This window comes from Cupressus sempervirens, chromosome 2 (genome assembly GCF_028749045.1).
Source record: "Cupressus sempervirens isolate cs-2001-9-10 chromosome 2, ASM2874904v1, whole genome shotgun sequence".
NCBI classification, from domain to species: Eukaryota; Viridiplantae; Streptophyta; class Pinopsida; order Cupressales; family Cupressaceae; genus Cupressus; species Cupressus sempervirens.
The window spans coordinates 525021170-525047094 of NC_143119.1; the positions used below are offsets into that span (position 1 = coordinate 525021170).

Genomic DNA, 25925 nt, shown 5'->3' on the forward strand with positions numbered 1-25925 from the left:
GATGATCATTTAGAGAAACCAAAAGAAGTCTTTAATTCTCTCCCAACCTTTACAAAATGGAAGAATGCTGATATTGGGATTAATTAATATGAGGATGTAAGCAGTCTATTGTTCAAGCTTTGAATATATAGAATAATCTGTACAACCGGTGATGGTGGATATACATGTTGCATTAGTATTGAGTCTAGCCTTCCTTACTATATATATGGAATCTCAAAGACCATCTCAACCATGAAATAAGGAAAGGAGATATGAGGACTGAGATTTGAATACCAGTATGTCTACAAAATTTCCCAAAAAAAATGATTTCTTATTTAATACCAAACACTATCCATTCCTTTCCCTTCTCCACATTTCAACTCCTTGCTCCATATATCTCTCAATATGATATTATATTTCTTTATAGCATAGCATGGCTCTTTACCTCCCTAAGAAGTTCAAACAATATGCATGACTATTCACCTTCTATACTTTGTCAATTTTGCAAAGAAAATGTTGACAACATTTCTTGGCAATTTTTACACTTTTTCCACATTTTGCATTTTAAGTTCTAATATACTTTTGTAGGCACCTTAAAATGTCTATAATCTCCTTACAACACCTTAACACTATCATATATTCCATTTATGCCTTTGAATGGCATTTTCCCACTTTTTAATCATTATGACACATAATACTTAAAATGTGAAAATTGGTCAACATGACCTTAATGTGAACACCTAATAACTGATATGAAACAACTAATTCCTAATCTTATCAAGACTCAAAACCTAATAAATAAGACTCAAGATTATATGGGAGATGGTCAAAGTGCCTTGTACCAGTTTGATGCATATCCCATTATTATAGAGTTGTTTACAAGTAGTAACTAAAAGTCTCCAAGGCCTAGGTGGCATAGTGTCCAAAGAGAGGAAATGTAACTTGTGAATTTTTTTTCGATTTGGAGAGTTCAAGATACATGGTTTCTAATAATTTAGTTGAAGTAACTACTTGTGTGATGATTTGATTACAAATTGAGCCAATTGCCTTTAAGATTCTTTTTTTCTTTAACATTATTATATATCTAAATAGTGGGTTTAATAATTATTGTAAGTGATAAAATATTTTACTTCTTTTTTAGAATTGTATCATAAAATAAAATAGACATTTTTTTTCTCAAATATGCTATGATCTTTCCTTACCCACACTCTACAATTCTAATGCCATGAAGATTGTGAAAGGGTGAAAATGAAAGGGATTGTTTTAAACATCCACAATCAGTGTGAAGTAGCTTGAAAATCAAATTCAATGCAAACTATAGTTGAACAAAATAAGGTTAGTCATTCCTAATACAATTTTCCATCATGATGATCTATATGATATCAATAAGATAGACAAAGAGGCCATGATTAACTCTAGTCTATATTGATTAGACTATATTTGAGCTTTAATATGGAAACAAATGATTATATTGTCTTATCTTGGCTTGCACCTTTCTAGACTGTTGATATCTTGTATTAGTCAATCTTTGTGGCTTAGGGAAAAGGCCTAAAATTCTTTAGCAAAATTGTCCCACTAGTCAAAGTAACATTGGGTCTAGCATAAGGCCTCTGAGCACTCCAAGCCTAACAAAGGTTTGATAGATGGATCAGGGCTAGCAATTCCTTCCAACTCCCATGACCATTATGCTAGATGATGACCCATTATGTTGAATGACAATCGACCATTATGTTGAATGCCAACTCCTTCTACCTCTTGTCCCCAGCTTTCAACAGTTAACTCTTAGTGCAATTCCTGCAAGATTTGAGTCATGTACTTATGTTGAATGACAATTTCTTTGGACTCCCATGCTGAATGAATAAAAAGGTGGGCAAGGTTTTACCAACCGAGTTAAGTTTTTGATGTAAGGATGGTGAAGATGATACTTGTTTCTTAATACAAAAAAAAAAATCTCAAACTAGGTGAGGCTTCTTCTAAGCCTACCTAAGCATAACATATGCTATCCCCTTCGATTCTCTAAGGTTAGAGACAAGGTGAATGGTCTATTCCTTGTGCCACTTTCACCTATTCCAGTTCTCTCTACCTATACCTTCACAAAATCACATACCACTCCCTTACACCTCACCACACAACACCTCCATCACCTTGCACCTCCAAGATATTTATCAACACCATCTCCTTATAAGCTTCCATAGAAATTAACTCATTGCCAATGCAGTACCCTCACGATTCATAAGGTTCTAGACACCTTATCTATAGATGATTGTTTTGATGCTTTTTTATGCAAATTCAATTCGTGATGATTTTTGAGATGTTTTTTTATGCAGATTCAATTCATATTTTTCAAAAACAAGTGAGTATTTGGGTATAAATCCTGATTGTAGAGATGGATGGTCTAGAGTTCCAAAATGATGACAAAATAGAGATGTCCAAAATAGTGAAAACCGGTGAAGGTGAAGGTGATGAAAATGATAAGAATAGTGAAGTGCCAAAGATTTCATTTGTTCCAAAAAGAACAATTTTACAGTCTTATTTGTTTAGTCTTCCTAAGCCCAAGGTGAGCTGCTCCTTTATTTTATGTAGATGATTTTATGTTTGGGCTCTTCCCCTACTTTGGAACTTAGAAGAAAAGAAACTAATTTTGTCTAAATAGTTTATGATATCAGACAATCTAAATATGGATCTATATGGTTCTATATGAGTATATAAATAAGTTGAGTAATAGCAATTGAGAACTTCAGAAGGAAGCTAAATTGCTTCTCTTCACACTTTAGTTCATGAAACATACATATCAAATATTCTTCAACTTGTGATTCCATCAAAACATATATATCAAGTATATTTTGTATATATTAAGGGTTATTTAGTTTTTTCATTTTTTTCTTTTTGAGACATGGTCAATAGCACTATAGAAGTGATAATGAAATATGTTTGTTTTTGTGAGGCATGGTGAATGCAGGATGTTGGAAAGTGGTGAACTTTGTGGCTTGCATATGAAAATCTTGGAATCATATATGGAGATGTTGGAAATTCTCCCCTTTACACTTTTTCTTCTATTGATATTCCAAATCTAGGAGAAGTAGATATTTTGGGATATCTTAGCATCATATATTGGTCTATAACACTCATAGTAGATGACCACAGAGAAGGTAAGAAATATGTATTCCATCATGCTTTTGGGTAAGATTGTGTACGAGTTTATTACTATCAGTATTTTGAATAAATGATTTATCATCAAGATGAATGAAAATATTGATACTGATAAACTCACACAATCTTACCCATCTCATCCAAAGCATAAATATAACTATTATCATTAAATATATATTTGAATATATTTTGATGATGGTATTCACAATAGGTGAATTTTTTTTTTTATGAGTGCAATTCCAATTCCTCTTTTGTTGAGGGGGTACATTTGCTCTGTATTCATTGTTATGTCAACATGTGAATGTGGGTCAACAAGCTAGCAATCGATTCCATCACTTAGCATCAGATTCAAACTTGAAATACTTTGGGAAAAAAAATGGTTTGAGGAATATCAACTACAAGATAAAGGAAATGCTTGAGAAGAGTGAAATGGCATAGAGAATTTTTCTTATTGTTGTGATGTTTGGCACTTGCATGGTGATAGGTGATGGAGCGCTCACTCCTGCAATCTCAAGTTTTGAAATAGTTCCTTCAATTCTTAATATCTTCAACATCATTTGTTCTTATTCTTTAGAAAAAGATAGAGAGATCACAAAAATTATAATTTCATGGGGCCACTTACTATTACTAATACTAACATGAGGCAATTAATCATAAAAAAAGCCTAGAAAACAGTGAGTAGTCTTTTTGTGAACTACTTATTTAGAAAAGGAAAGGAAAAAATAGATCAGTTAGTATTCAGATCATTAAACCATAATTTCAAAGAGGTTGAGAGGACTATTACAACTGTTGGGGAAGAGATCCAGTAGCCATTGAGCTAATTTTGCATATCTAATCTTCTAAATTATAAGTAGAATTATGCCAATTTTCAGTGTACAATTGTAGCTAATTTTTTGGTGTACATTCATAAGCAATTCAAGAGCTTAAAGCTAAGGTTTCAAGCATTTTCAAATTTCTATATAGAGGCCATGGAGTGAAAAGTTGTCCAAATGTGTCATTTTAAACCTTTCTCGATACCCATTATGTTCCCTCCCAATAGCGGCTCACCAAAAAAAATAGTACTTTTAACACAAATTGGACCAATCACAAAGAAATGATCAACTATTAGTACAATGATCAACTATTAGTACATGTGTTATCAATTATTAATACATGTATTATCATTATGTGAAACTTCTCAAAATTTGTAATTAAGGGGTATCTATCATGAAATCCTCACGATCATTAGACCCCCTAGTCATACCAATTCATATCAAAAAATTGTTAAATATGCAAAACTTTGCAAGAATCTATTCAAGAAAATGGTTAAATATGCAAAACTCTACATGTAAAGAGATACTACAACTAAGATATAAGTTTATAGGGGTGCTAATGTCCCTGCTATTGGTAGACAAGGTACTGACGTGAGGATAAAGATAAAGATTGGATTTTGAAATCAAATTTGAGTTAGTTAGTTGATGGAAAAGAGATTTGGCCAACTTAGTCATATTTTTTAATCACATTTAGTCTGATTGTTGTGTCACTAACATACTTATCTTGGGAGAAATTATTACTTCAACAACTTCTAGGCTTCTTGTGACTAATTTCCTTGTGTTCCATTTAATTTGTTATGGAAGATCTCGATCCATTCCATGGGTTGATTTGGTTCTAAGCTTTCCTTTTTTAATATATTTTGACCAATTTTGTCAATTGTCCAAGGAATTCAAGCACAGAACTCTAATCTATTGGATGGTAAGATTCAAAAAAACCATTATGCATGTACATTAATTGCATTTCATAGTTTTGTAGGGAGTGAAAATCCATATAATAGTACATTGGTCACAAATATTTCTCATCATAAATGCAAAATTTAATGCAAGTGTTGTTGTGGGTGTGTTAGTTGCCATTCTTCTGCTACTCTTTCTTCTTCAAAGATTTTGTACTGGTAAAGTTAGTTTTCTTTTCTGCCCTATAATAATTGTCTAGTTTGTGACCACTGCCCTCATTGGAGTATACAACATTATTTAATATTACCCGGCAATATTCAAGGTAGTCAGCCCTTATTACATAGTTTATTTCTTTAAAAAAAATGTCAAACATGGATGAGTGTTGTTGGGAGGAACTATCTTAGCAATAACAGGTTTGAGCCTAATTTTCATTTAATATAGTCTTGGAAAACTTGTGTAGCTCAATAATCTTCATAGAATTCATATATAGTTGCAAAGTTCTTGAAATTAGAAACAATTACAAAGAGAAGCTAATAGAAATCTATTGTTTCATAATTTAAACCAGGTTTTGAGGCTATGTTTGATGACTTGGGGCACTTCAATAGGCCTTCTATTCATGTTCCACTAATTTGAGTAGATCAAACTATTACAAAGTTATCAGATTTCTACAAACCATCTGAAGATTTCTAGATTGATTGTGTAAGATTTTTTATCATTAATTTTTCAAATCATGCTACATGATCCATCGTCACGATACAAGAGATCAAAAAATTATATTCTTCTTTTGATCTCTTCCATCCTAATGATGGATCATGTAATTGTTCTCCTTTTGATCTTTTGTACACTATCATAGTGTCATCCAAAATGTTCATGATAAATAAACTTCCATAATTAAATTCAGAAATCTCATAACAAACTATTACAATTTGAATTTAATATTTGGTTTTTGTTAATGACAAAATTAGAGTTTTGTATTGAACATTTCTTTCTCTACTATTGTCTACCCTACTTTGATGTTGATATACGCAGGGCAAGCAACTTATTTGATCAAGAACCTTGATGATATTAGTCGTAAATTCTACAATTCAATACCAAAACCTATATATTGGCCAATGTTTGTTCTTGCTACTTCAGCAGCCATTATTGCCAATCAGATAGTAATCCCCAAGGTAGGATTCTTGGATATTCTTACCATAGGTGTCGCCAATAGAAGAACCAACTTGGAAACCCAAAAGAACTACAAGGTAGAGAAACATTAGTATATAGTTGATTTCTAGGGAGTATATATGACCCTCTTTTGTTTGTGAGGTTTGAACAATCTTCACTCGTGAGAAGCAACTGAGAGCCATGGATTTTTTTATGATTGAGAAGGTTGCATAAATTAGTGCCTATCTCTAACCCTAACTCTACCCCTACCCCTAAGACTAACACTATATATGTCGCTAACCCTATATATAATCATAACCCTAATCATCTTACTAGGATACTAACTGCGTTGGCCTTTCTCTCTTCAACATCCAATACCTTCTCATGTAATAGTCTCTTGGGAGACTCAAAAGCACTCGCATTATCTTCAATAGAAATTTCAGTTGTGTCATTCTTGGACTCCTTGATAGTATCATTTACCAATAATTCACTATATTTTACACCCCTTTGAGTTACTGCTTGTTCCAGGCTCTTAGAAGAATTCATAGTCAGTTCAGAATTAGCTTTTAATAACTCTCCCTTCTTGTGATCACCCTTACAACCCTTTTGAGTAACTACTTGTTTGCTAGATTTGGAAACATTAACAGTGACTTCAACAGGAACATTAGTTCCAATGTTTTTGATCTCTTGAGAACCTTTAGTAACAACTGACTCTTTCTTCTTTCCACCACATTGTCCTCTTTGATTAATAGTAGGTACATCAAAAACATCCTTGAAGCTAGCATTGACTACCTTCTCCTCATTGTGACTACTCTTATGTCCCCTTCAAGTGACAACTTGTTTTAGGCATTGCAAAGAAGTTGACATGGGTTTATTCAAGACACAAAAGGCATTAAATTTATCCTCTTCATTTCTAGTTTTCAAATCCTCCTTATACTCACCCTTATGACCTGTGTGAGTGACCACTCCTTTGGGAGATTTAGAAACATTCATAGTGGTTTCAATAGGAACATCAGTTATAGTGTTCTTGGCCTCCTTAGTACTATTAGTTACAAATAACTCTCCCTTCTTGCCACCCTTTTGTCCTCTTTGATTAATAGTAGGTTCATCTAGAACATTAATCACATCAATCTTGTATTCTTTAGAGTTGGCATTCATCAACTTCTCCTCCTTGAGGCTGCATTTTTGTCCCCTTCAAGACACGACTTGTTTCAGGCACTCCACATAAGTTGAAGTGGGTTCAACTGAGACACAGACTACATTAAACTTATCCTCTTCACTATCAGCTTTCAACACCTCCTTCTGCTCACCCTTATAGCCCTTACAAGTGACCACTCCTTTGGGAGATTTAGAAGCATGCACAGTGGGTTCAATAGGAACATCAGGTAAAAAAAATTATCACCTCATCAAGTCAAAAAATAAGGTCAAACTTGATCCATTGTAGACATATCCCCTTTTGTGCCAACATTCTCCTTTTTAAGATATAAAATTCATAACTAATTCATCCATCTAGAGAAAATTCAATAACTTGTTACATTTAAAATTAAATTTAGCTAGTTACATGCTGGGAGATGTGAGGTCGTGATGACACTTCTTCTTGAAAAGTGTGTTCCCTAACTCCTCTAACAATATGAGTTGAAAGGCTCGCTTCTTCCACAACTTCCAAATGATCATGCTCAATAACATAATAATCATCATTAGTAAGTGCAGCAATCCACTTAGAGTCTGGATCAATCTCATCAAGGTCAATTGGGGAGTTATCCTCTAAGTTAACACATTCACTCTTGGAACGTGGAATTCAAGATTTGGTTGATTACCAAGTTGGACTTGGGTTGAATTCACTCAAAATTATACCACAATTAGGAAAATTCACTCCAAATTATCTCACAAGGACCTTGTAAGAATTTTGGTTTGGACAGAAGTTTTTGAAACAAATTTGGGGAAAATTTTATTGAAAATGTCATTGTCATTGACATCTTTATAAAGTTTTTTTTTTTGCCAACTTAGGTCTATTTGATCCTCCAACCCTAAAAGTGACCACTAAAAAGACCAAAAAGGTTGTTGTATATGTCATTTGTGCATTTGTAAATGAAAAGAAAAACTTCTTGCCTCCATTGCTAAACTTTCTTGTTTGGTTGTCATTCCTCAAGGAGTGTTGACAGGTGATTATAGCATGCTCTAAGCTTGTTTCTGAGTTGTTCCTTCGTGGTTGCAAAGGTGGACAACTCCCCAAAGACATTGAAGAGGAATATTTTAACTTTTTGTGCTTCTAATTTGCAACAACAAAATGATGATGATTTTTTTGATGGTTGATTATTTATGCTCACATGATTGTTTTTGAGCTGAAACATTGATATGGTGGTGTATTTTGGAATTTAGTAATGTCAATTAGACTAAGACATTGGTATGTGTGGCAATATATTTTGCTATGTTGCTTTGATATTAGCATAGTGGTGTATAAATTTATTTGTTGTTGCACATATATTAGAGTTCCATGACTCTATGAGAGTCATGAAATACGATATATAATTATAAAAGTATATTTTCAAGGGCCTTTTCATTTTTTTGAGTCATGAATCGAGACTGGCTTGCCGAGTTCGAGTCGAGTCTGAACTTCTTAGTTTCATATCCCCTTTTGTACCAACATTCTTCTTTTTAAGATATAAAATTCATAATTAATTCTAATTTAGCTTTTATTTTCACAAATAATTTATTCAATTCATTTTTCCATTTCTATCTCTCTGATTCTCATTCAAATGTCAATGCAATACAGCTCAAGGGATCTTTGTTTTAGACCTTGAAATGCAATATCTCATTATTAATTGTTATCTTTGTTTTAGACCTTGAAATTCAATATCTCATTTATTTTAAATGTAACAAGTTATTGAATTTTCTCCAAATAAATACTTCATGGATGAAAGCTTTATTTTTACAATAAGTGAGCTATGTATGCATTGCATGCATAAACTATTTCGAAGGTATCATTACTTGGTGAAAAGGTTTTATTCATGTGCTTCATGTTTTTTCCTTTCACATCAACCCAAGATATTTTGCATAAATTAATATGTTGCGATATTTTGGCTAATCGATGTATACAATTGCTGAATGATGTATGTATTATGATCTAATTATTTCAACAAAATCCTGTTTCTTTATCTTATTTGTAGTTTTTTGCTGCAAGTGCCTATGAATTAATTTGAAGTAATGGTAAGTCTTGATATTGACCTAATTATTTTATTGTAGTGATGAATCCAATTTTCCAAGATACATTGATTTAATTGCCTCATCATTACATGTGTCTAACAAACTTATTTGCCAACTAAGCTCTAAGGTTTGTTATCACTTATTTTGCTCATTATTTCTATTAATTATGCATCTTTTGTATATTTTTTATTTAAATAGTTAATCTGTCACTTTAAAGTCTAAATGTAGAACCTTGAAATTTGGAGAAAAACTTTTTAAGAAGCTTTACTTTGAAAGTTGCTTTGTTTCTTTGAGTTACAAAAGGGTGATCAAATGTCCATATATAGCGAGGACACTTGTAAACTAAGTAAACATGTAGATGTTATCCTTTAGACTTGAAATCACATGAAACATTTCAAAGAAGTCTTAGTAATTTTCATGATATTAAATTTAGAATACATTTTAAGCTTGACCTGCTTACTCGGGTCCAAAAATACAAACACAAATGACATTAACCCTTTTTTATGCAAGCTATGGATATGTTCTTCCATCTCCAATTGGACCATCCATGTCCATGGTTGTTGCATTTATAGGAGACAGTGTAGCTCAATTGACAACACAATTTACTAGTTTGTGACATTTCTTCTTATAAATATTATTTTCTTGCATGAGTATTTTTTTTAGGTACTCTAATGTTAAAAACTTATGCCTATCATTCAGAACATAGCAAAGTCTTCAATGCAAGAATGCTTATTTCTACCTTCCAATGAATAAATCTTCTAAAATTGTAATGTTCATATTGTTTACATCTATAAGAAACTAGAATTCTAGCATATTAAACCTTGCAATTTGTTGGAAAGTATGAGTTCTATGGTTAAATAAAAAAATGGTAATCTATCTCTAAACAGGTATTGGGATGGAATTCATTTTTTCTCCTTTCTAATGTTCTTTTCCTAGTTTTTTTAACACATGTGACTACAGACAAAAGCTACTTGGATGAAAAGAGCAAGAACCAAATAGAAATTCTTTTAGGATCTTTGATGCAAACCATTGCACAAGATTGTGAACAACACTTTGAAATACTTCATAGACAAGAAACTAGTGAAGCATCCAAGGACCTCTTTGAGAAATTAATGCTTTTGCTTAGAATAATGATAAATTTTACAAGATCAGTTCTACTTGTAAATAATTCTTTAGATGACCCTAAAATTAAAGAAAATATTTGGAGTGTTGTACAGAAACCTTGCATCCATTTTCTTTGTAAAACCCTTCTAGATTCTAATGTGTAGGTATGTTTTGCATTGATCTGCATTTTCAAAAAACATAAAATAATTAAGCAGAAAAGTTGACAAGCATTATTGTATTTTAATTTTTTTAGGTTCAGATGGCTAGATTCATGCATTGAGAACAATCCTACAAACAGTTGTCATGGAGAATCCCATGAGTAACAACTACACAGTAGCTCTTCTTATCATGGGAGAGCTTGCTAGTGATGTTTTCTCACTAATTCAAAATTCAACATAGGTATTTGTGTAGGAATACATATATTTCTATATTCATAATTAAGATATACTTTTTTTATCAAGTGACCTAATAATATATTCTCTTTGAACTCATTATTACTTCAACGTGTGATGGTGTTCTGACATATTTTGCTTATAGCTGCAAAAATTAATGACAAGTGAGCTAGCATCATTTGTTTGTGAAAGTTTAAAACTCTTCCTCCTCCTATAAACTTTAATAGAAGCTAGTGAGTCCCAACAATATGTCCTTGATTTTCTTTTACAAGTAATAATTATGTCCTTTTCTGTAGACACTGAAGAAAATTCACAGGTATAATCAAGCCTAGCTCTTATTTATTATATATAGTTACTTGGTATTTAGTTTCCTTTTTCAAAATATTCCTTACAAGAAAAATGAGAAATTAAGACTTGTACAAATTTATGAGTTAATGGACTTTACTGTGTTGGAACATTGCAAGCATGTACTGGGTTGAGAACTATGGCAATGAAGCCTGTATCACATCTTGCCAATGTTCCATCATTTGTTACACTATTCAGAGCTGTTTTGCAAGGAATGCTAGTTGATATTAGACAAAAAAAAATTAGGTCAATTAGTAGAGAAAACCTTTCCATTATCTAATATAGTGCTTTTAAATGTGTTTATTCTATATTTGTTACAACATTTCAAAACATTACTTTAATTCATAGGCAATAGTTTCTGATGTCAATAAAATGCATCAAATTATATTACAATACAACACAAGAAAGATTACTTGGGAATGGTATGTCAGGTTGTTGACTAGAGGTTCCATGTTGAGGTAGCCTGCATATTACTTTGGCTGGTATTTTAATAATTGGAAAACTTTACTTTATCTGGGCTTGAGGCTTGAAAATTATGGTGATAAGTGCCTCAAAATGGTGTCATAGAATCCTTTAAGGAGCTTGAAATTTTCTTATTCCAAGGATTATGGCATTTTTATGTTTTTATTGGATTGTTGATACCTGTAATTTGTTACTTGTTGTTAGAGCGGTAAAGTTGTTTGTTAGAAAGTGATACTCTATGTTTTACAGTGACATTTTTAATGTTTTTTTTTCAATTGAGTTTTCAGTATATTTGAGTACATATATGTTGTCAAGTACTTGGATACAAATCTAGTCTCATTGGATTTTTTTGAAGTATCTAAAATATCATTGGTCTCTAATGAACACCTTTTTCTTCTAGTTTATTTGAAGGAAATCATAGTCAACAAGCCAATTTTTGCAGTGTTTTCGGTGATGTTTTCCTTAGCATATGCTAATCTACATCATTTCCTTCTAAAGTTCATAGAGTCATATTGTTACTTTAATATTATCATTGCCCTTGCAGGGAGAGTGATAGAAACACCTTTGTTCTCTTTTTTCTCATTTTTTCAGCCAAAAGTTAAGATTATTTACCATGTCTTAGAAGAAATGGAGTCCTCTCATTATTCATCCAACTTATTTACAAGTTCTCTTTACTGAGGAGGATGCACATTTAAGGTTTGAAGCGTGAATAATTTTTTCATTGCTTTCTTCTGAACACTCGACAAACACTTACACTTATAATTATGATAGATGGAAGATATTTTTCTTTCTCACCAAGTTAGCTCCATTTTGACATTCTTAAAATTATTTTCTTTAGTATCATCCATTCTTTCTCTATTTGGGTAGCAAATTTAATGGAGAAACTCCAGTACACTCTTCATAGAGAATGATGTTAATTTGAAATATTTGAGATTTATAAGAAATAGTTATTGATTTGACCATTACTAGGTCAATGTGAGGTTGATGCTTTGTGGGATGATGCACAAGATGTCTACTTTGCATTTTCCTTTTATCAGCATATACTAGTGTCAAAGGAGGAGGTGAGTCAATCCTTTAATCTTGGCCTTTTTTCAATTTTCAATTTTTTGTATGCCATCTTGTTCTCATCTCTTGGAATGTGTTACATGGGATATCTATTGACTTTACATTGAAATGTTTCTTTACCATCATTAAATCTTTACATGGGTTCTATTCATGGCTTCAATTTGAATCTCGTTGATTTTTGTGCCAACCACATTCAATAACTAGCATGCATCCTACCAATTCATTGTCATCAAGTGCAAAAGATTTCTTTAATTTTTTGCCTATGTTGAAGGCTCCTTGCCGTCTAGTTAAGGATCACTTTTTGAAATGAAGAGAGTGGTAATATTTTTATAAAGTAGATTTTGATACCTTAGTCTGAATGCTAGAGTGTAACTGTAAGGAAAATGAAATGTATTTCATTTTTATGTCAAGATAGTTGTAGTAATAGTGTACTGAGATTTTTAAGTAATATTCAAATGCTTTTTTGAGATTTAGTGAAGCACAAGTGAAATAGCATTAAGTTAATTTTTCCTGACTTCAAATTTTATTTTTAGTTTGCATATTAGTATAGTTTTGACCCTACCTCAGGAGCTATCAATACCTGAATTTGATCTAAAGAGGACAGATTTTTCTTATAGTACATAAAATTTGGTCATTTCTTTATTGATTCTTTTATACATATATGGAAATAATCATTCTAAACTTTTGATGATTTTAAATTGAAGGTACTTTGAATTTTTTTACTATACAAACATTAGTAGGTGTAAAATGAGTTGGACAAATACACGAGGCAAGAGCAAAAGGAAATGACAAGGAAATGTTGAGGATACCTACTACCAAATATTAAGGTGTGTCATCTTTTTTTCTAATGTCTCAAGTAACTTTTGGATTTTAGTGTGAACTTTGATGTGTGCCCTTGTTATTATGTTTTTCAAGTTGCCGCATTGATACAGTACAAGTGTGTTATACTAGATGTCAAACTTCTTGTAAAAACTCTAGTGGGTATTGAATGTAATATGTAGTATCATTGAAATTTGAACTTTTTTCTTAAATTTCACATTTTGTGTACTTAATTTTTCTTGTCAAGCTTTTGAGTCTTATCTTACAAAAGTTGAGCAATGGTCATTTTTGAAAAATTCAATATCATTAAATGTTGATCTTAATAGAGTTAGGTGTGCAGGAAAATTAATTCAACTGGTCAAATAACTAAATATGATATTATACAATTTTATCATGTTGGGAAACCTATCTACCAAGGTTGCCAAGTCAACTCCAAAGATTCACCAACTTGCTTTTGTGGATTGATGCCACCACCCAATGGAGACTGAAAACAAGGGCTATGGCAAAAAGTGGCAAACACCATAATAGCACTTGGTGTAGACCCACATAATTCATTACATTCTAGTTTGGAGTTTCCTTCGGGTCTAACAAATTGGGTTGCAACATGTTATGCTAATAGCATACTTCAATTCCTTTACATGAATACAACATTCAAAAATGGTTTCTTTTCTGCCAAGTGTGAACTTTTGCAAGAACAACCAATTTTATGCCAACTTTCATGACTATTTTCACAATTGCATTCAGGCAAGAAGGTTGCAGTAGAATCAGTTGCATTTACAAGAACATTGGAACTAGATAATGGAGTCCAACAGGATAGTCATGAATTTCTAACATTACTTCTCTCTTTACTAGAACAATATCTTAGTCACTCAAAAATTCCTCAAGCAAAAACTGTAGTGTAGGATTTTTTTTGTGGAAGTCTCTCACATGTAACTCAGTAAGTTGTCTTGGAAAATTGTTTTGGTATACCTTATTGATGGAGTACACTTACTTTAGCATATATTAAAATAAAATTGTTAATTTAAGATTCTATTTTTACTTCCAACAATTATCAATACAAGGGAGATGTACCATAGCTAGTAGCTCTTACCTTTGAGAAAGAATTGTACTGAAGATATACCATGCCTACAATACACCTTCATTATATATTTAAGATGTTTTTTATTAAGGATTATCAACAAGTGCAACAACACTCACAACCACATGCCCAACAACCCACACAATTTCATTCACAATTGCAGGCCCAACAATCTTTGCAATAGTATAGTCAACATTTGCAATCTTCACAACAACATGTTCAACAAACCCCATTTGGCCATGTACCAACTTCATAAAACCCATCAACATATAGTCAGTTGCCTATTTCTCAGTCTCTAATCTATCCAAATGTTGTTTTCTCTCTTCAGCAGATTCCTCCTAACATGTCATTATCTAACATACATCCCCAAGCTCAACAACTATCACAATAGCAACTAGTGCAACAACTATCACAACAATAGCTAGTGCAACAACTATCACAACAGTAGCCCTCTAGTCAACTATTAAAACAATAGGTTCCTTTTATGCAGAACAATATTCAACCCCAACAACACCTTTCATTTCAATAGCAGACCCAGTCGCCTCTGGTACTAGCACCTTTAGCGCAAGCCTCAACTCAATCCCAATAGCAACCACTCTTGATGCACCCTCAGCAAAAGAAAGTTGAGGATAAACATTGTTAATAAATGTATTGACTCAAACTAGTTGAGTGAATGTGAAATATCTTAAGAATACTTATTCACAATTTTCATTTTTTAAGGTTATTCTCCAGTGGCTCCAACACAATAAGCTAGACTACAACAAGTCAGTAATGCATCTATGACTTAGTTGTTGATTTATTTAGGACTATTAATGTGGTATAATATTAACATTGTTATATGTTTTTGATAAAGCCATGGACATTCTCAGCACAGCCACAAGGAATTGCAACAACTAGCTCTGCCAGTGCACTTTCTGTGTCTACTGAAACCAAGACTACTACAATTGTTGAACCAGTTAGTGCCCCTAGTTCTACACCGTTGATTTGTGTCTAGATAGGACTTACTTCTCCATAGGCATACAAGTATTATTATAATAGTGTGATAGGAAAAAGTAAGGTTTTAAGCAATATTCTTTTATTTAATCTCGTTAGCTTCACTTGAAACTTTGTGATTAATGTTAGACATTTAGATTATGCAACTTGCTCAGTAGAGGCCACTCTTTTAGGTTAAAATACTATCATTTGGAAAAAAAAATATGATATAGTTTCTTATGGTTTCCAATTTATGTTATGTTTTAACTAGTAGTCATGCTGAAAAAATTTGAGCAACAAAAGAAACTACAACATCCTCGGCTAGAACTACAACAACCCCATCAACAAAAAAAGCCTCAAATGTTGCAACCCCAACAACAAAAATAGCCTTAGATCCAGTAGTCCAATGCACAACAACAACCATAACTTCAGCAGACCCAACAACAACATCAGCCTCAACTACAACAACCTCAGTAACTTGTTCAACCTTAATTATCAACTATGAGTTTCCTTTTATATGATGTTCCGTGTGGACCATAGTAGTAAAATATAACAGTAATTTGGTACTTAAAATTTTTATATGAATTTTTACTTGGACCTTTGTGTTAACCAACAAAATAGAGCAACTAAGTTTTCAATAATGTATAAAACCTCTTTAGCCTCTCTGACATGGAATCTTACAAGTTGCCACCTCCAAAGAATGTGGATGGAATTAGTTGTCCAATTTTTAAAGATAATTTATTTTAACAATAGAAATATAATTCATGCCTATGGAACATGACTTTGCATGCTTATTTGTGCTCGTTGATGTGGCTTCAAGGAAAATTTTGAATTTTCTATATAAGTAATTATTGTTTTAGTGTTCTTGATACATTTTCACTTACTTCCTTTTGGCTACTATTACTCCTGAAAATAAACTCTTTTGTGCCTTATCTGTGCGCAATGTCATGTGGCTATAGTAGTCACCATTTTATTTTGAAATGAAAAATACTTTATAATCAATTTCTTTTCATCTATTCTTTCCTTAAAAAATAAGCATTTATTTGTGTAACTGTATGGTCAAAGGGTGGATGCAGAATCTACAGTTGCAACTACATGTTTGATGCATGACCTTGGTGATGTTACATCAAAATTTAAGGCAATACTTAAAATCATAAGTGGAAGAGCAATGCTTGTACCTAAATGCAAGCACTTGACTACACAGATATTGCAAGCTAAACGATCTAAGAAAGGCATCGATTCTAATGTACTCCTTGCAATACTTGATATAATGAAAGATAGGATTGAAAATAACTTCAAGTCATCTAACTCTGGAACTCGTAATGCTATACATAGCCTATTATAGCTAAATATACTACTAAATATGCTATGAAATGTACTCATACAATGTTATACACATTGTATGATTATTCTTCAAAGGGTATTAGCTCAATGAAAGAGCACTTGCTTTTAAAGTAGGAGGATGGTGGTTTGATTCCATCATGCCCTATTATAACTAAATATGCTACTAAATATACTAATTATGTGACCAAATAGATCACTACATATAAAACTAAATATATGACTAAATCAACTTTCAAATTACTACTAAATATGTGATTAAATATACTATTAATTGTATGACTAAAGGTGTGATTAAATCAATGATCAAAAATGGTGACTTAAATCAGTCAAGTGACTAATAGTAGTTAATATCCAGTCATTTATAACACTACTAAATATACTACTAAGCAATTTTAGTCATTGATTTGATCTATGACTAAAATGTACTACTAAAAATCAGTTAAGTGACTAATAGTAGTTAATATCCAGTCATTTATAACACTAGTAAATATACGACTAAGTGATTTTAGTCACTGATTTTGATCTAAATATTTTAGTCACAGATCAAAATCAATGACTAAAATCGCTTAGTCATATATTTAGTAGTGTTATAAATGACTGGATATTAACTACTATTAGTCATTTGACTAATTTTAGTCAAATGTATACAATTTTTAGTGGTTTTTTTAGTCACATATTGTTGTTTTTGTACTAGTGTGCATTCTCATATAAGTTAAATCCTTCATTCTAGATGTTGGGTTGCTAGCTTCTCGTTCTAAGAGCAATAGCATAATCAATCTAGCTAGAAGGCAACTAATCAAACCATTGGACATCTTGTTAGATTATCTTATTGGAAAGAATGCTTCTGAGGGGGGGGGGGGGGGGGGGGTGTGTGAATCAGAAGTACTAGCCTTTTTAACTGTTTCAAATCCTTAATAACATATTTTTGAAATGAGCATGCATGCATATAAACTTTAAGCAATCATAAGAAACAAATATGCATCACCACATAACACTTAAGATTTGGTAACTCATAAACCCTCCAAAAATAAGAAGGTAAAACTGGGGTGGGGATGATACCCACAAAATCACTGCAGTAATAATGTTTAACCACTTCTGATGGTCTACCCTATTAAAGACCTGCCTTGTCAAAGGCTTTACACTGTATCAATAGTGACCTAGTTAAAGGATTTTAAACACTTTACATGAAGTGTTACCATGTTAAAGGATTTAATCACCTATTGAAAGGATTTACAAAATAGCTGCTAAGCTAACCTATCATCATAGGATTTACTTTCTAATACAATGGCTAAAGAGTATTAGGTATGATAAACTTGATGGCTTACAATCCTTCGATTGCTGAAAACAGGCACTTGATCTGCTCTTATTTGATCTTGATCCTCTTTGAGATCTGATACTCTTTTCTGTGAAATAGTTTTCTTCACACCTTTTTTTTTTCATTCGCCTCTCTATCTTTTCTTGATCTGATTTCATCTTCCTTATAAAGACACTCGAAGACTTAGGGTTAGGTATGGATCTACGATCCATATTTAATCTCTGATATTTGCTTATTCCTTGCACATCGCTTATTTGTTGCATGCCTTCTCCATTTTTCTCATTGGCTGCATGTAGATTGCATAGGAAATATAAATGATTTGATCTTATCACTTAGATCCTTCAAGATTTGTCTTATGTCGACTATGAAAATGTTTTACATCTGAGTTTGTGAAGTTTCAAACTCATATGTTGATTTTGTGTTACTTGGCACTTACTGCTTCCTGATGCTCAACACCTTCTATAACTCGACTTCTGTACATGCTCCTATCTTGCTCGGCATCCTTTAAGATTTGGCACCTGAATGATGCTTGGTACTTGGATCATGCTCGGCACCTGTACTCACTCAGCACCTGATCTTCACTCAGCACCTGAAAGCTGCTCGGCACCTGATGTCTTTTCTGAATCGGCTCATGTTGTGGCTTGGCATACATGATGTACTTGGCTCCAATGTAGAATGTAATTAAGTGTGTTGGCACTCAATTGTCAAAAACCATTATGAGGTTAACACATCTCGAATGAACAATTTCATGTTTATTCTAGGATGATCTCTTAGATAATGATCATGTTGAATTGTGTGTGAAGATTGAGGCCCATTATTCCTGCATAGATTTTTTGGCGCCCACCGTGGGTCTAAGAAATCAAGTAAAATTCTCATTCTCACACGAAGAAATTGAGATTTTTCTCCTTGTATTGTACTTCCTCACACGAAGAAGTGTATAATTGTGCAATTTTTTGCGTGGTACACATGATTTTCTTGTGTGGGCTTGTGGAGGATTTCGTATAAGATTCGACATCAATAATTGCAAAATATAGTTTTTAGATTCATTTTTTATCATCATGATTTAACTAATGGTTATTTCTAAAGTATTTTCACTTTCAATTTCTAATTTTTGGTAGCTTAATAGTGGTTTATAGGACACTTTTTGAAGAAACCTTATTACCAACCCTTGAAACAATACTGATCATTTGATTGCAGGATGTTTTCAAATACACTCATGTCAAAGAATCAATTCAAACCCACTAAAATGTTGTGTTTTCTTTACTTCTTTCTTACACATAGTTTAATAGGGCTTGTGAACTTCTTAGGGTTCTAGAAAAAGGAATAGGGGAGTATGCTCTTTACTACTTGGAAGTGATACCCAAGAGTAAATTAGAAACCTAGACACCATTGAAAGATGGTACCTAAGGGAGGCAATAAATTTAGTGGTTCTCCTATAGAGTCATCTCTATGAAGGGATGATGACTTCCTTTTAGGAAATCAAAATCCTGAGAAAGGACAAGTTAGGATCGATAAGCTAACTCAATGATTAATATGTTTTGTGGGTTTGGGTAAGGTGAAAAGGTAGAGGAGTATGCTCTTTCCCCTTGCTAGAAATTAGAAACTTAGACCCTTAGATCTGAACCACCAGTCAAAGTCAACCTTTTGAGGGCCTTTCAGAGTGATCCAACCTCCAAAAATGACCCAAGTGAGCACACTTCTTTCGCTAGAGATTCCAACTCACTATATAATAAATAATATTCATTGATAAAATGACTCCAAAGCCATACTAATTTTCTCTTCTTCATTTTCATATTTCATATCAAGAAGAGGCTCTGTTTATTGCACTGGTCAACACCAACCCCAGTCTTACTAGTCAAGTGTATGCACTTTTAGATGCTAGTGTGGGCTGATGGCCTCAACTTGATTTGTGAAGCCACCAGGGGTTAATATGAATGGAAGCCAAGTAAAAACCTATTAGTTAGTTGCTACCCAATTCGCCTCTAAAAGGAGGCATAATCTTTGTGCAAGGAGGGGGAAGAATATCTCCTATAGATACTCACCATAGGCATGTACCCCTACCACAAGGGTTCTCATTTAGTGTATATGTTATTGAGTCCTTGGAATACACCAAAAATATAGGTGTCCTCTAGTGGGGTGACACAGTTGTGTAAGGTGAATGCATGCACATATGTTGTGAGAAAAAGGTTTTGCTTCCTCCAGACCATTTTTGGTTTTTGGGATAAAGTGTATATTTTTTTAGTCTTTAAACTTGTCCAAATCCATCAAACAAACTAAAGTTCAAGGCTCCTCCATCCCTCTTAGTTGGTTTTCCCTCAGTTGGATTGTTTACGACTACTACTTGCTTCCTATGTTTGAGAACAACTATCTATTTGAAAACCAAAATGATGTCAAAAAATTGAAAATTATGTTGATATCTATTTAAAACTTGTCAACATAATTAGTTTACTATTCAGAACTATCAAAACCATTGAAAATCTCTTTGACTTTAGTCAAAAACTATTGGTTTAGTCCTTTTCTTGCACCTAGTTCTATGAATTTTTGTCTGAGAAAACTCCCTGTCAGCACTTCCTCGTGCAGCTTTATGCAAGTCCTTGTATGAGTCTTTGTGAATCTCCACATGAGATTTTTCTAAATACTAAATATTGATGCAAAAAAATTGTCTTTTTTTCAAATTTTCAAATCCTCATGCGGCTCTATGTAAGTCCTCGCACAAGAAAACTAGTTCAAAATTTTTGTTCTAAAACTTCACCTAGTTCACTGTGCTTTCTCACATGATTCTCTATGAATCCTTGTGTGGGATCTTGTCCTAAAAAAATCAAACTATTTATGTCAAAGTTATTCTACACTCCAATTCTTATCTATGTTTGCAACATTTTATCACTTCTTCTATTTGCAAACAAGGACTTCTTGCTTAAGTTGACAACTTGCAATCTATGTATGAACTAGCCTCTTCACTTAATTACCTTATTCTGTCCTTTTGTGTTTGTCATAATTTGTGTCATGATAGTCATAACTCTTGGTTGTTCTAGCCATTACTCAAATGACTTGTACCTAAGTGCACAACACTCTTATCTCACTTTGAGGCTACATTCTAGTGTGGTCCTTGTCTAAGATTTTTCTTTTTGTCGTTGTCTATGACTATGACAACAAGAAGTGGAAATTTATTTTGTCCCCATAGACCTAGATGAGGTAGAACTAGGGATTATAATTGTGGCAGAGGCCACTTCTCAACTTATAAATTGTTTGTATCTAGTACATCTAATGAGGAGTCTTCACGATCTCCTTCACCTATTAGATCACCTCATGTTTAGAGAATGTTTTCCATAACCTTACAACAAACTAGGAATCCCTTGTATCAGGAGGATCCTGAAACTATCAAAGGTCATACATCTCCAAACAATACAGATGACTTCTTATTCAAATGACCTTTTCAACCAACATACACTAAAACTTATCACATTCCTAAAATGGTTGATCAAGACCCATAAAATGGAGAACATAGTGGAGAACAAGATCAACAAAGGAATTAACGATGTAAAGAACCTTTTACTAATGAGAATGAGGAAGACAAAGAAATATTTCCCAAACATGTCAAGATATGTCATAAGGATAAACACTTCTAGAAAGTCATGGAAATCTTGCTTAACAAAGAGAAAGAGAAATACTTTCTTAAACTTGTTCAAGAGGGAGCTAAGCTATGTCATCACTTTAATGTCAAAACAATCATTACATTTGAAGAGGAAACTCGTCTAAGTTGCAAAAACAAATGAAGATCATGCAAGAATAGTTAGCCCAAATGATGTGTGATAAGGAGAAACCTACCATAACATACACCCTAGACACTCTTTTTCCATTTCCTTTTAATAAGAGTATAGACATGCCTCCTTTTCTAAGAGGAGTTGAGTTACTCAAGTACAATAAATACTTCAAAAATTCTAATCCCCAAGATCATTTGTGGGAATTTGATGCCTTGTCCATGGAATTTATGCATAATTAGACATATCTCATGCATCTATTCCCATGAAGTCTTGGTGGTTAGGCCATGGAATGGTTTTTATGATTGCCTATTGGTATCAAAATATTCGATGAGATTGCTAACTTGTTTTCTCAAGAGTACTCCCACAACATACAACGTCTAGTTAACATACAAGACTTGTGTAACCTTAAACATAAAGTTGTGAAACCTTTCCTCACATTCCTTTAGAGATGGAGACAAATTTACACCAAATATTCATAAGAGATTCCTAAAATGGAAAAACTTGACATCTTCACTAATAATATTTTACCTAATTTTGGGTATAAAGTTCAACTTCAAGGTCCACCCACCTTTAAAGACATGGTTACACAAGCTATCCAAATAGAAGAATTCATGGTCAAAAAGGATGAAATAACCCTTCAAAAGGAAAAAAAAAAAAACAAGGATTGACCTCTAATAAGGACAAATCTAAGTATTTGAACAAGAACTAAGAGGTGGTACATGATGGATTTGTTGACAACATTACTCCTAAACTTGCTAAGAAAACTTTTGATCTTTCAGACAATCTCAAAGCATCTAAGAACATTAATAAACCTCCTTCTAGAAAAAGACATTTAGAAACAAGCCAAAGAACTCATCTTGGGTTACACACCAAAAATGAGAATATACACCTCTTCATGGTCAACCACTGAAATTAGTCTATAAGAGCTTGCTACAAAATAAGTTCATTTCTCCATTGGATAACTCTTGTCCTTATGATCCACAACCATGACCCCCATTGTGGTACAAAACCACATTTTGTGAATACCATCAAAACAAAGGTCACAAAACTATCAATTGCATTAACCTACATCACAAAGTTCAAGACTTAATTAATGATGGTGACATTGTTGTGGATGGACATAATAAGAACTCAGATGACAAGGCTTTCAAGGAGTCATTCCCATCTTATGAAAAAGAAGAAAACTCAAAGCAAAAATCTGATAATAATATCAACTAATATGTACTCTAATAGTCATTATTGTCAACCATAGTTTTTATGTTATTTTCAATCTATAATATTATTTTTCCTTTGTATAGAAAAACTCTATTTAGTTGATGTCGGCTATCCAAATGTTTCTAGATTTCTTGACCCTTATCGATGTACGCAATACCACCTAAAAGAGTTTTCAAGAGCAAACCCAATCAATAGTGCGCATGAGCTATTTAACCACCGACACTCCTCTCTGAGGAATGTGATTGAGCACATGTTTGGTATTTTGAAGCAACATTTTCCTTTCTTGAGGCATGTGACATCCTACAATATTATGACTCAAATAAAGATCATGTTAGCATGTTACATACTGCACAATTTCATTATGATAGAGGATGGTGTTCCACCTTGTATGGAAATTGAAGAGGATGATGATCATGATGGGATAAATGTGCCAACTCTTGAAACTTATGGGATGACTCAATGAGATAGAGATGATTGGGGAAATTTTTGAGATGAAATAGCATGAAGGATGTGGGAGGACTATAGATCCCAACATTAGTTGTTCTTTTTACCAACATTTACACTTTTTTCCTCACTTTTGAATAGCTACAATACTTAAATTGACACTTCATATAGACTATTGATTCCTTAACATTGTATTATGAATTATGAATTGTAAAATTAGAATTATTGTTATGCTTTAAAACTATTGATTGAGTGATTTAAAACTATGATTTATGAATTAAAAATCATAATTATTGTTGTACTTTAAAATTGTTGATTGGGTGATTTAAAACTGTGATTTATGAATTGCAAATCAGAATTTTGTTATGGTTTAAAATTGTTGATTGAGTGATTTAAAACTGTGATTTATGAATTGTAGATCAGAATTATTGTTATGCTTTGTTTTAGAAGTCTTTCGAACCTATGTAAAGTAAGAACTCCAGGTTGTTTTGTACCCACTATTTTAGAACAAGTAGCTGAAAGGAAAATACAAAAATTGAGAATGATAATAATTATTATTACAATAGCCCAACCTTGAAGCTGTTAGTTGAATTTTATTAATTGAATTAAAGAAAGATTTCAATTTTTAACTAATTGTGACTTTTTATTTCCAATGTAAACTCCTAGTAGACTAAATGCATGGCTTGTACATGTATTATTTTATAATTCTTCTCTACATCTATTAAAATGTTCAATTTGTACATTTTTCATTGTCCATCTATATATTATGTCAGTGGGTCTCCACACACTCTAAAAACTCATTATTACTAACAACTCATTACTTATTGCAAGTTTGACAGCAATATAACAGTTGCTTATCTCAAAGGTGAAAATTTCTTTCACTAATCTATTGGCAAGCATACATGAGGAAGTTCGTATGCTACCCCCATTGCTAGTTCTTCTAGAAGTCCAAAAGTAGTATGGACTAGAGAGATGGAGTGGAAACTTCTAGATTTTACTATAGGATGAAAAGGTGAAGGAGGTTTTTAGAAAGAAGCATGGACAACGATAGAGAGGAGATTCAATAAAGAGTTAAAGTTGAATCTTGGAAGAGATAACTTTAAAACCAAGTTGAAAATGTGGAATTTGGTGTATATAGTAATGAAAGAATTGTGAAATACAAGTGGGTTTGCTTAGAACGAGACAACTCAATGCATGGATGTTAAGGATAGTGTATGGGATGAAATTTTGAAGGTAATGTCCTCTTTAAAGTCATGTCCAATTCTAATTTCAAATCAATATCTAATTATTTAATTTTTCCAACATGTAGAGAAACAAATTCAGGATTGTAAAAGTGTATAGGAGGCAGTCATTCACCTATTTTAATGATCTAGCTACCATTGTGGGGAATGATATGGCAAAAGGAAATGCAGCTTCAACGATGCAAGATGTTGAAGATGGTAACCTTTTTGATGAGGCTATTGATTTGGATGGTGATGAGGATTTTAATACACCTCTAAATGTTGTTGATGATTTAGATGAAGATTTCCTTCAGTCAAATCAGTCCACTAGAAGCAATCCTTCCACACCAATGACAAGGAGGTCAAAGAGGAGGAAGGAAAGCATGGCCATTTCTTTGGATGTAATATCTAAAAGCATCCATATGATACAAGATGGAATCAATAAGTCGCACACCATCAAATTTGATAAAGAGGATACTAAGAAAGATGTTGCAAATGTGTTTGTTGCCTTGAAAGCCATCCCCAGACTTAGTCATGAGACTATGACTTTGGCATCTGATAATTTTATGAAGGAACCAACAAGAGCTATTTGGTCCTTAGAGATGGATGACTTAGTGAGGGAAGATTATATTAGATATAAGTTTGGAGGATTGTGATGGTTTTATTTGAAAAAAAAATTAAATGTTAGTATTTATTTTTGTTTCAAGTTGAAGGATGGTATCATACTTTTCTATTGAACTGTTGATCCAAATAGGATATCATAATTGTTTTTTAAAATCTATTTATGTTTCATGTCACTTTGATATTGTAATAGTTGTGTCAAACTACTGTGATAAATTGCAAAATCGAATGGCTTCATAGATTTGACCTTTGAAAAGACCATTAATAGAAACACCACTTAAATGTCAATATTTATTTATTCGAAGTAAACATTTTAATGTTAGTGTTTATTTTTGTTTCAAGCTAAAGGACAGTGTCATAATTTTCTATTGAACTGCTAATCCAAATAGGATATCATAATTGCTTTTTGAAATCTATTTATGTTTCATGTCATTTTGATATAGTAATAATTGTGTCAAACTACAAAATCAAATGGCTTCATAGATTCAACCTTTGAAAAGACCATTAATAGAAACAACACTTGCCAAATACTCATATTCTCAACATAATAGTTCAAAATACCCTTTTGTCAAACTCTTTAACA

At 32.6% G+C, this 25925-nt stretch overlaps 1 pseudogene; it reads left to right on the plus strand.

Moving 5' to 3' along the window:
* The first annotated feature begins 2365 nt into the window (after nucleotides 1–2365).
* Nucleotides 2366–25377, plus strand: LOC149573264 (potassium transporter 6-like; annotated as a pseudogene).
* The last annotated feature ends 548 nt before the right edge of the window (nucleotides 25378–25925 follow it).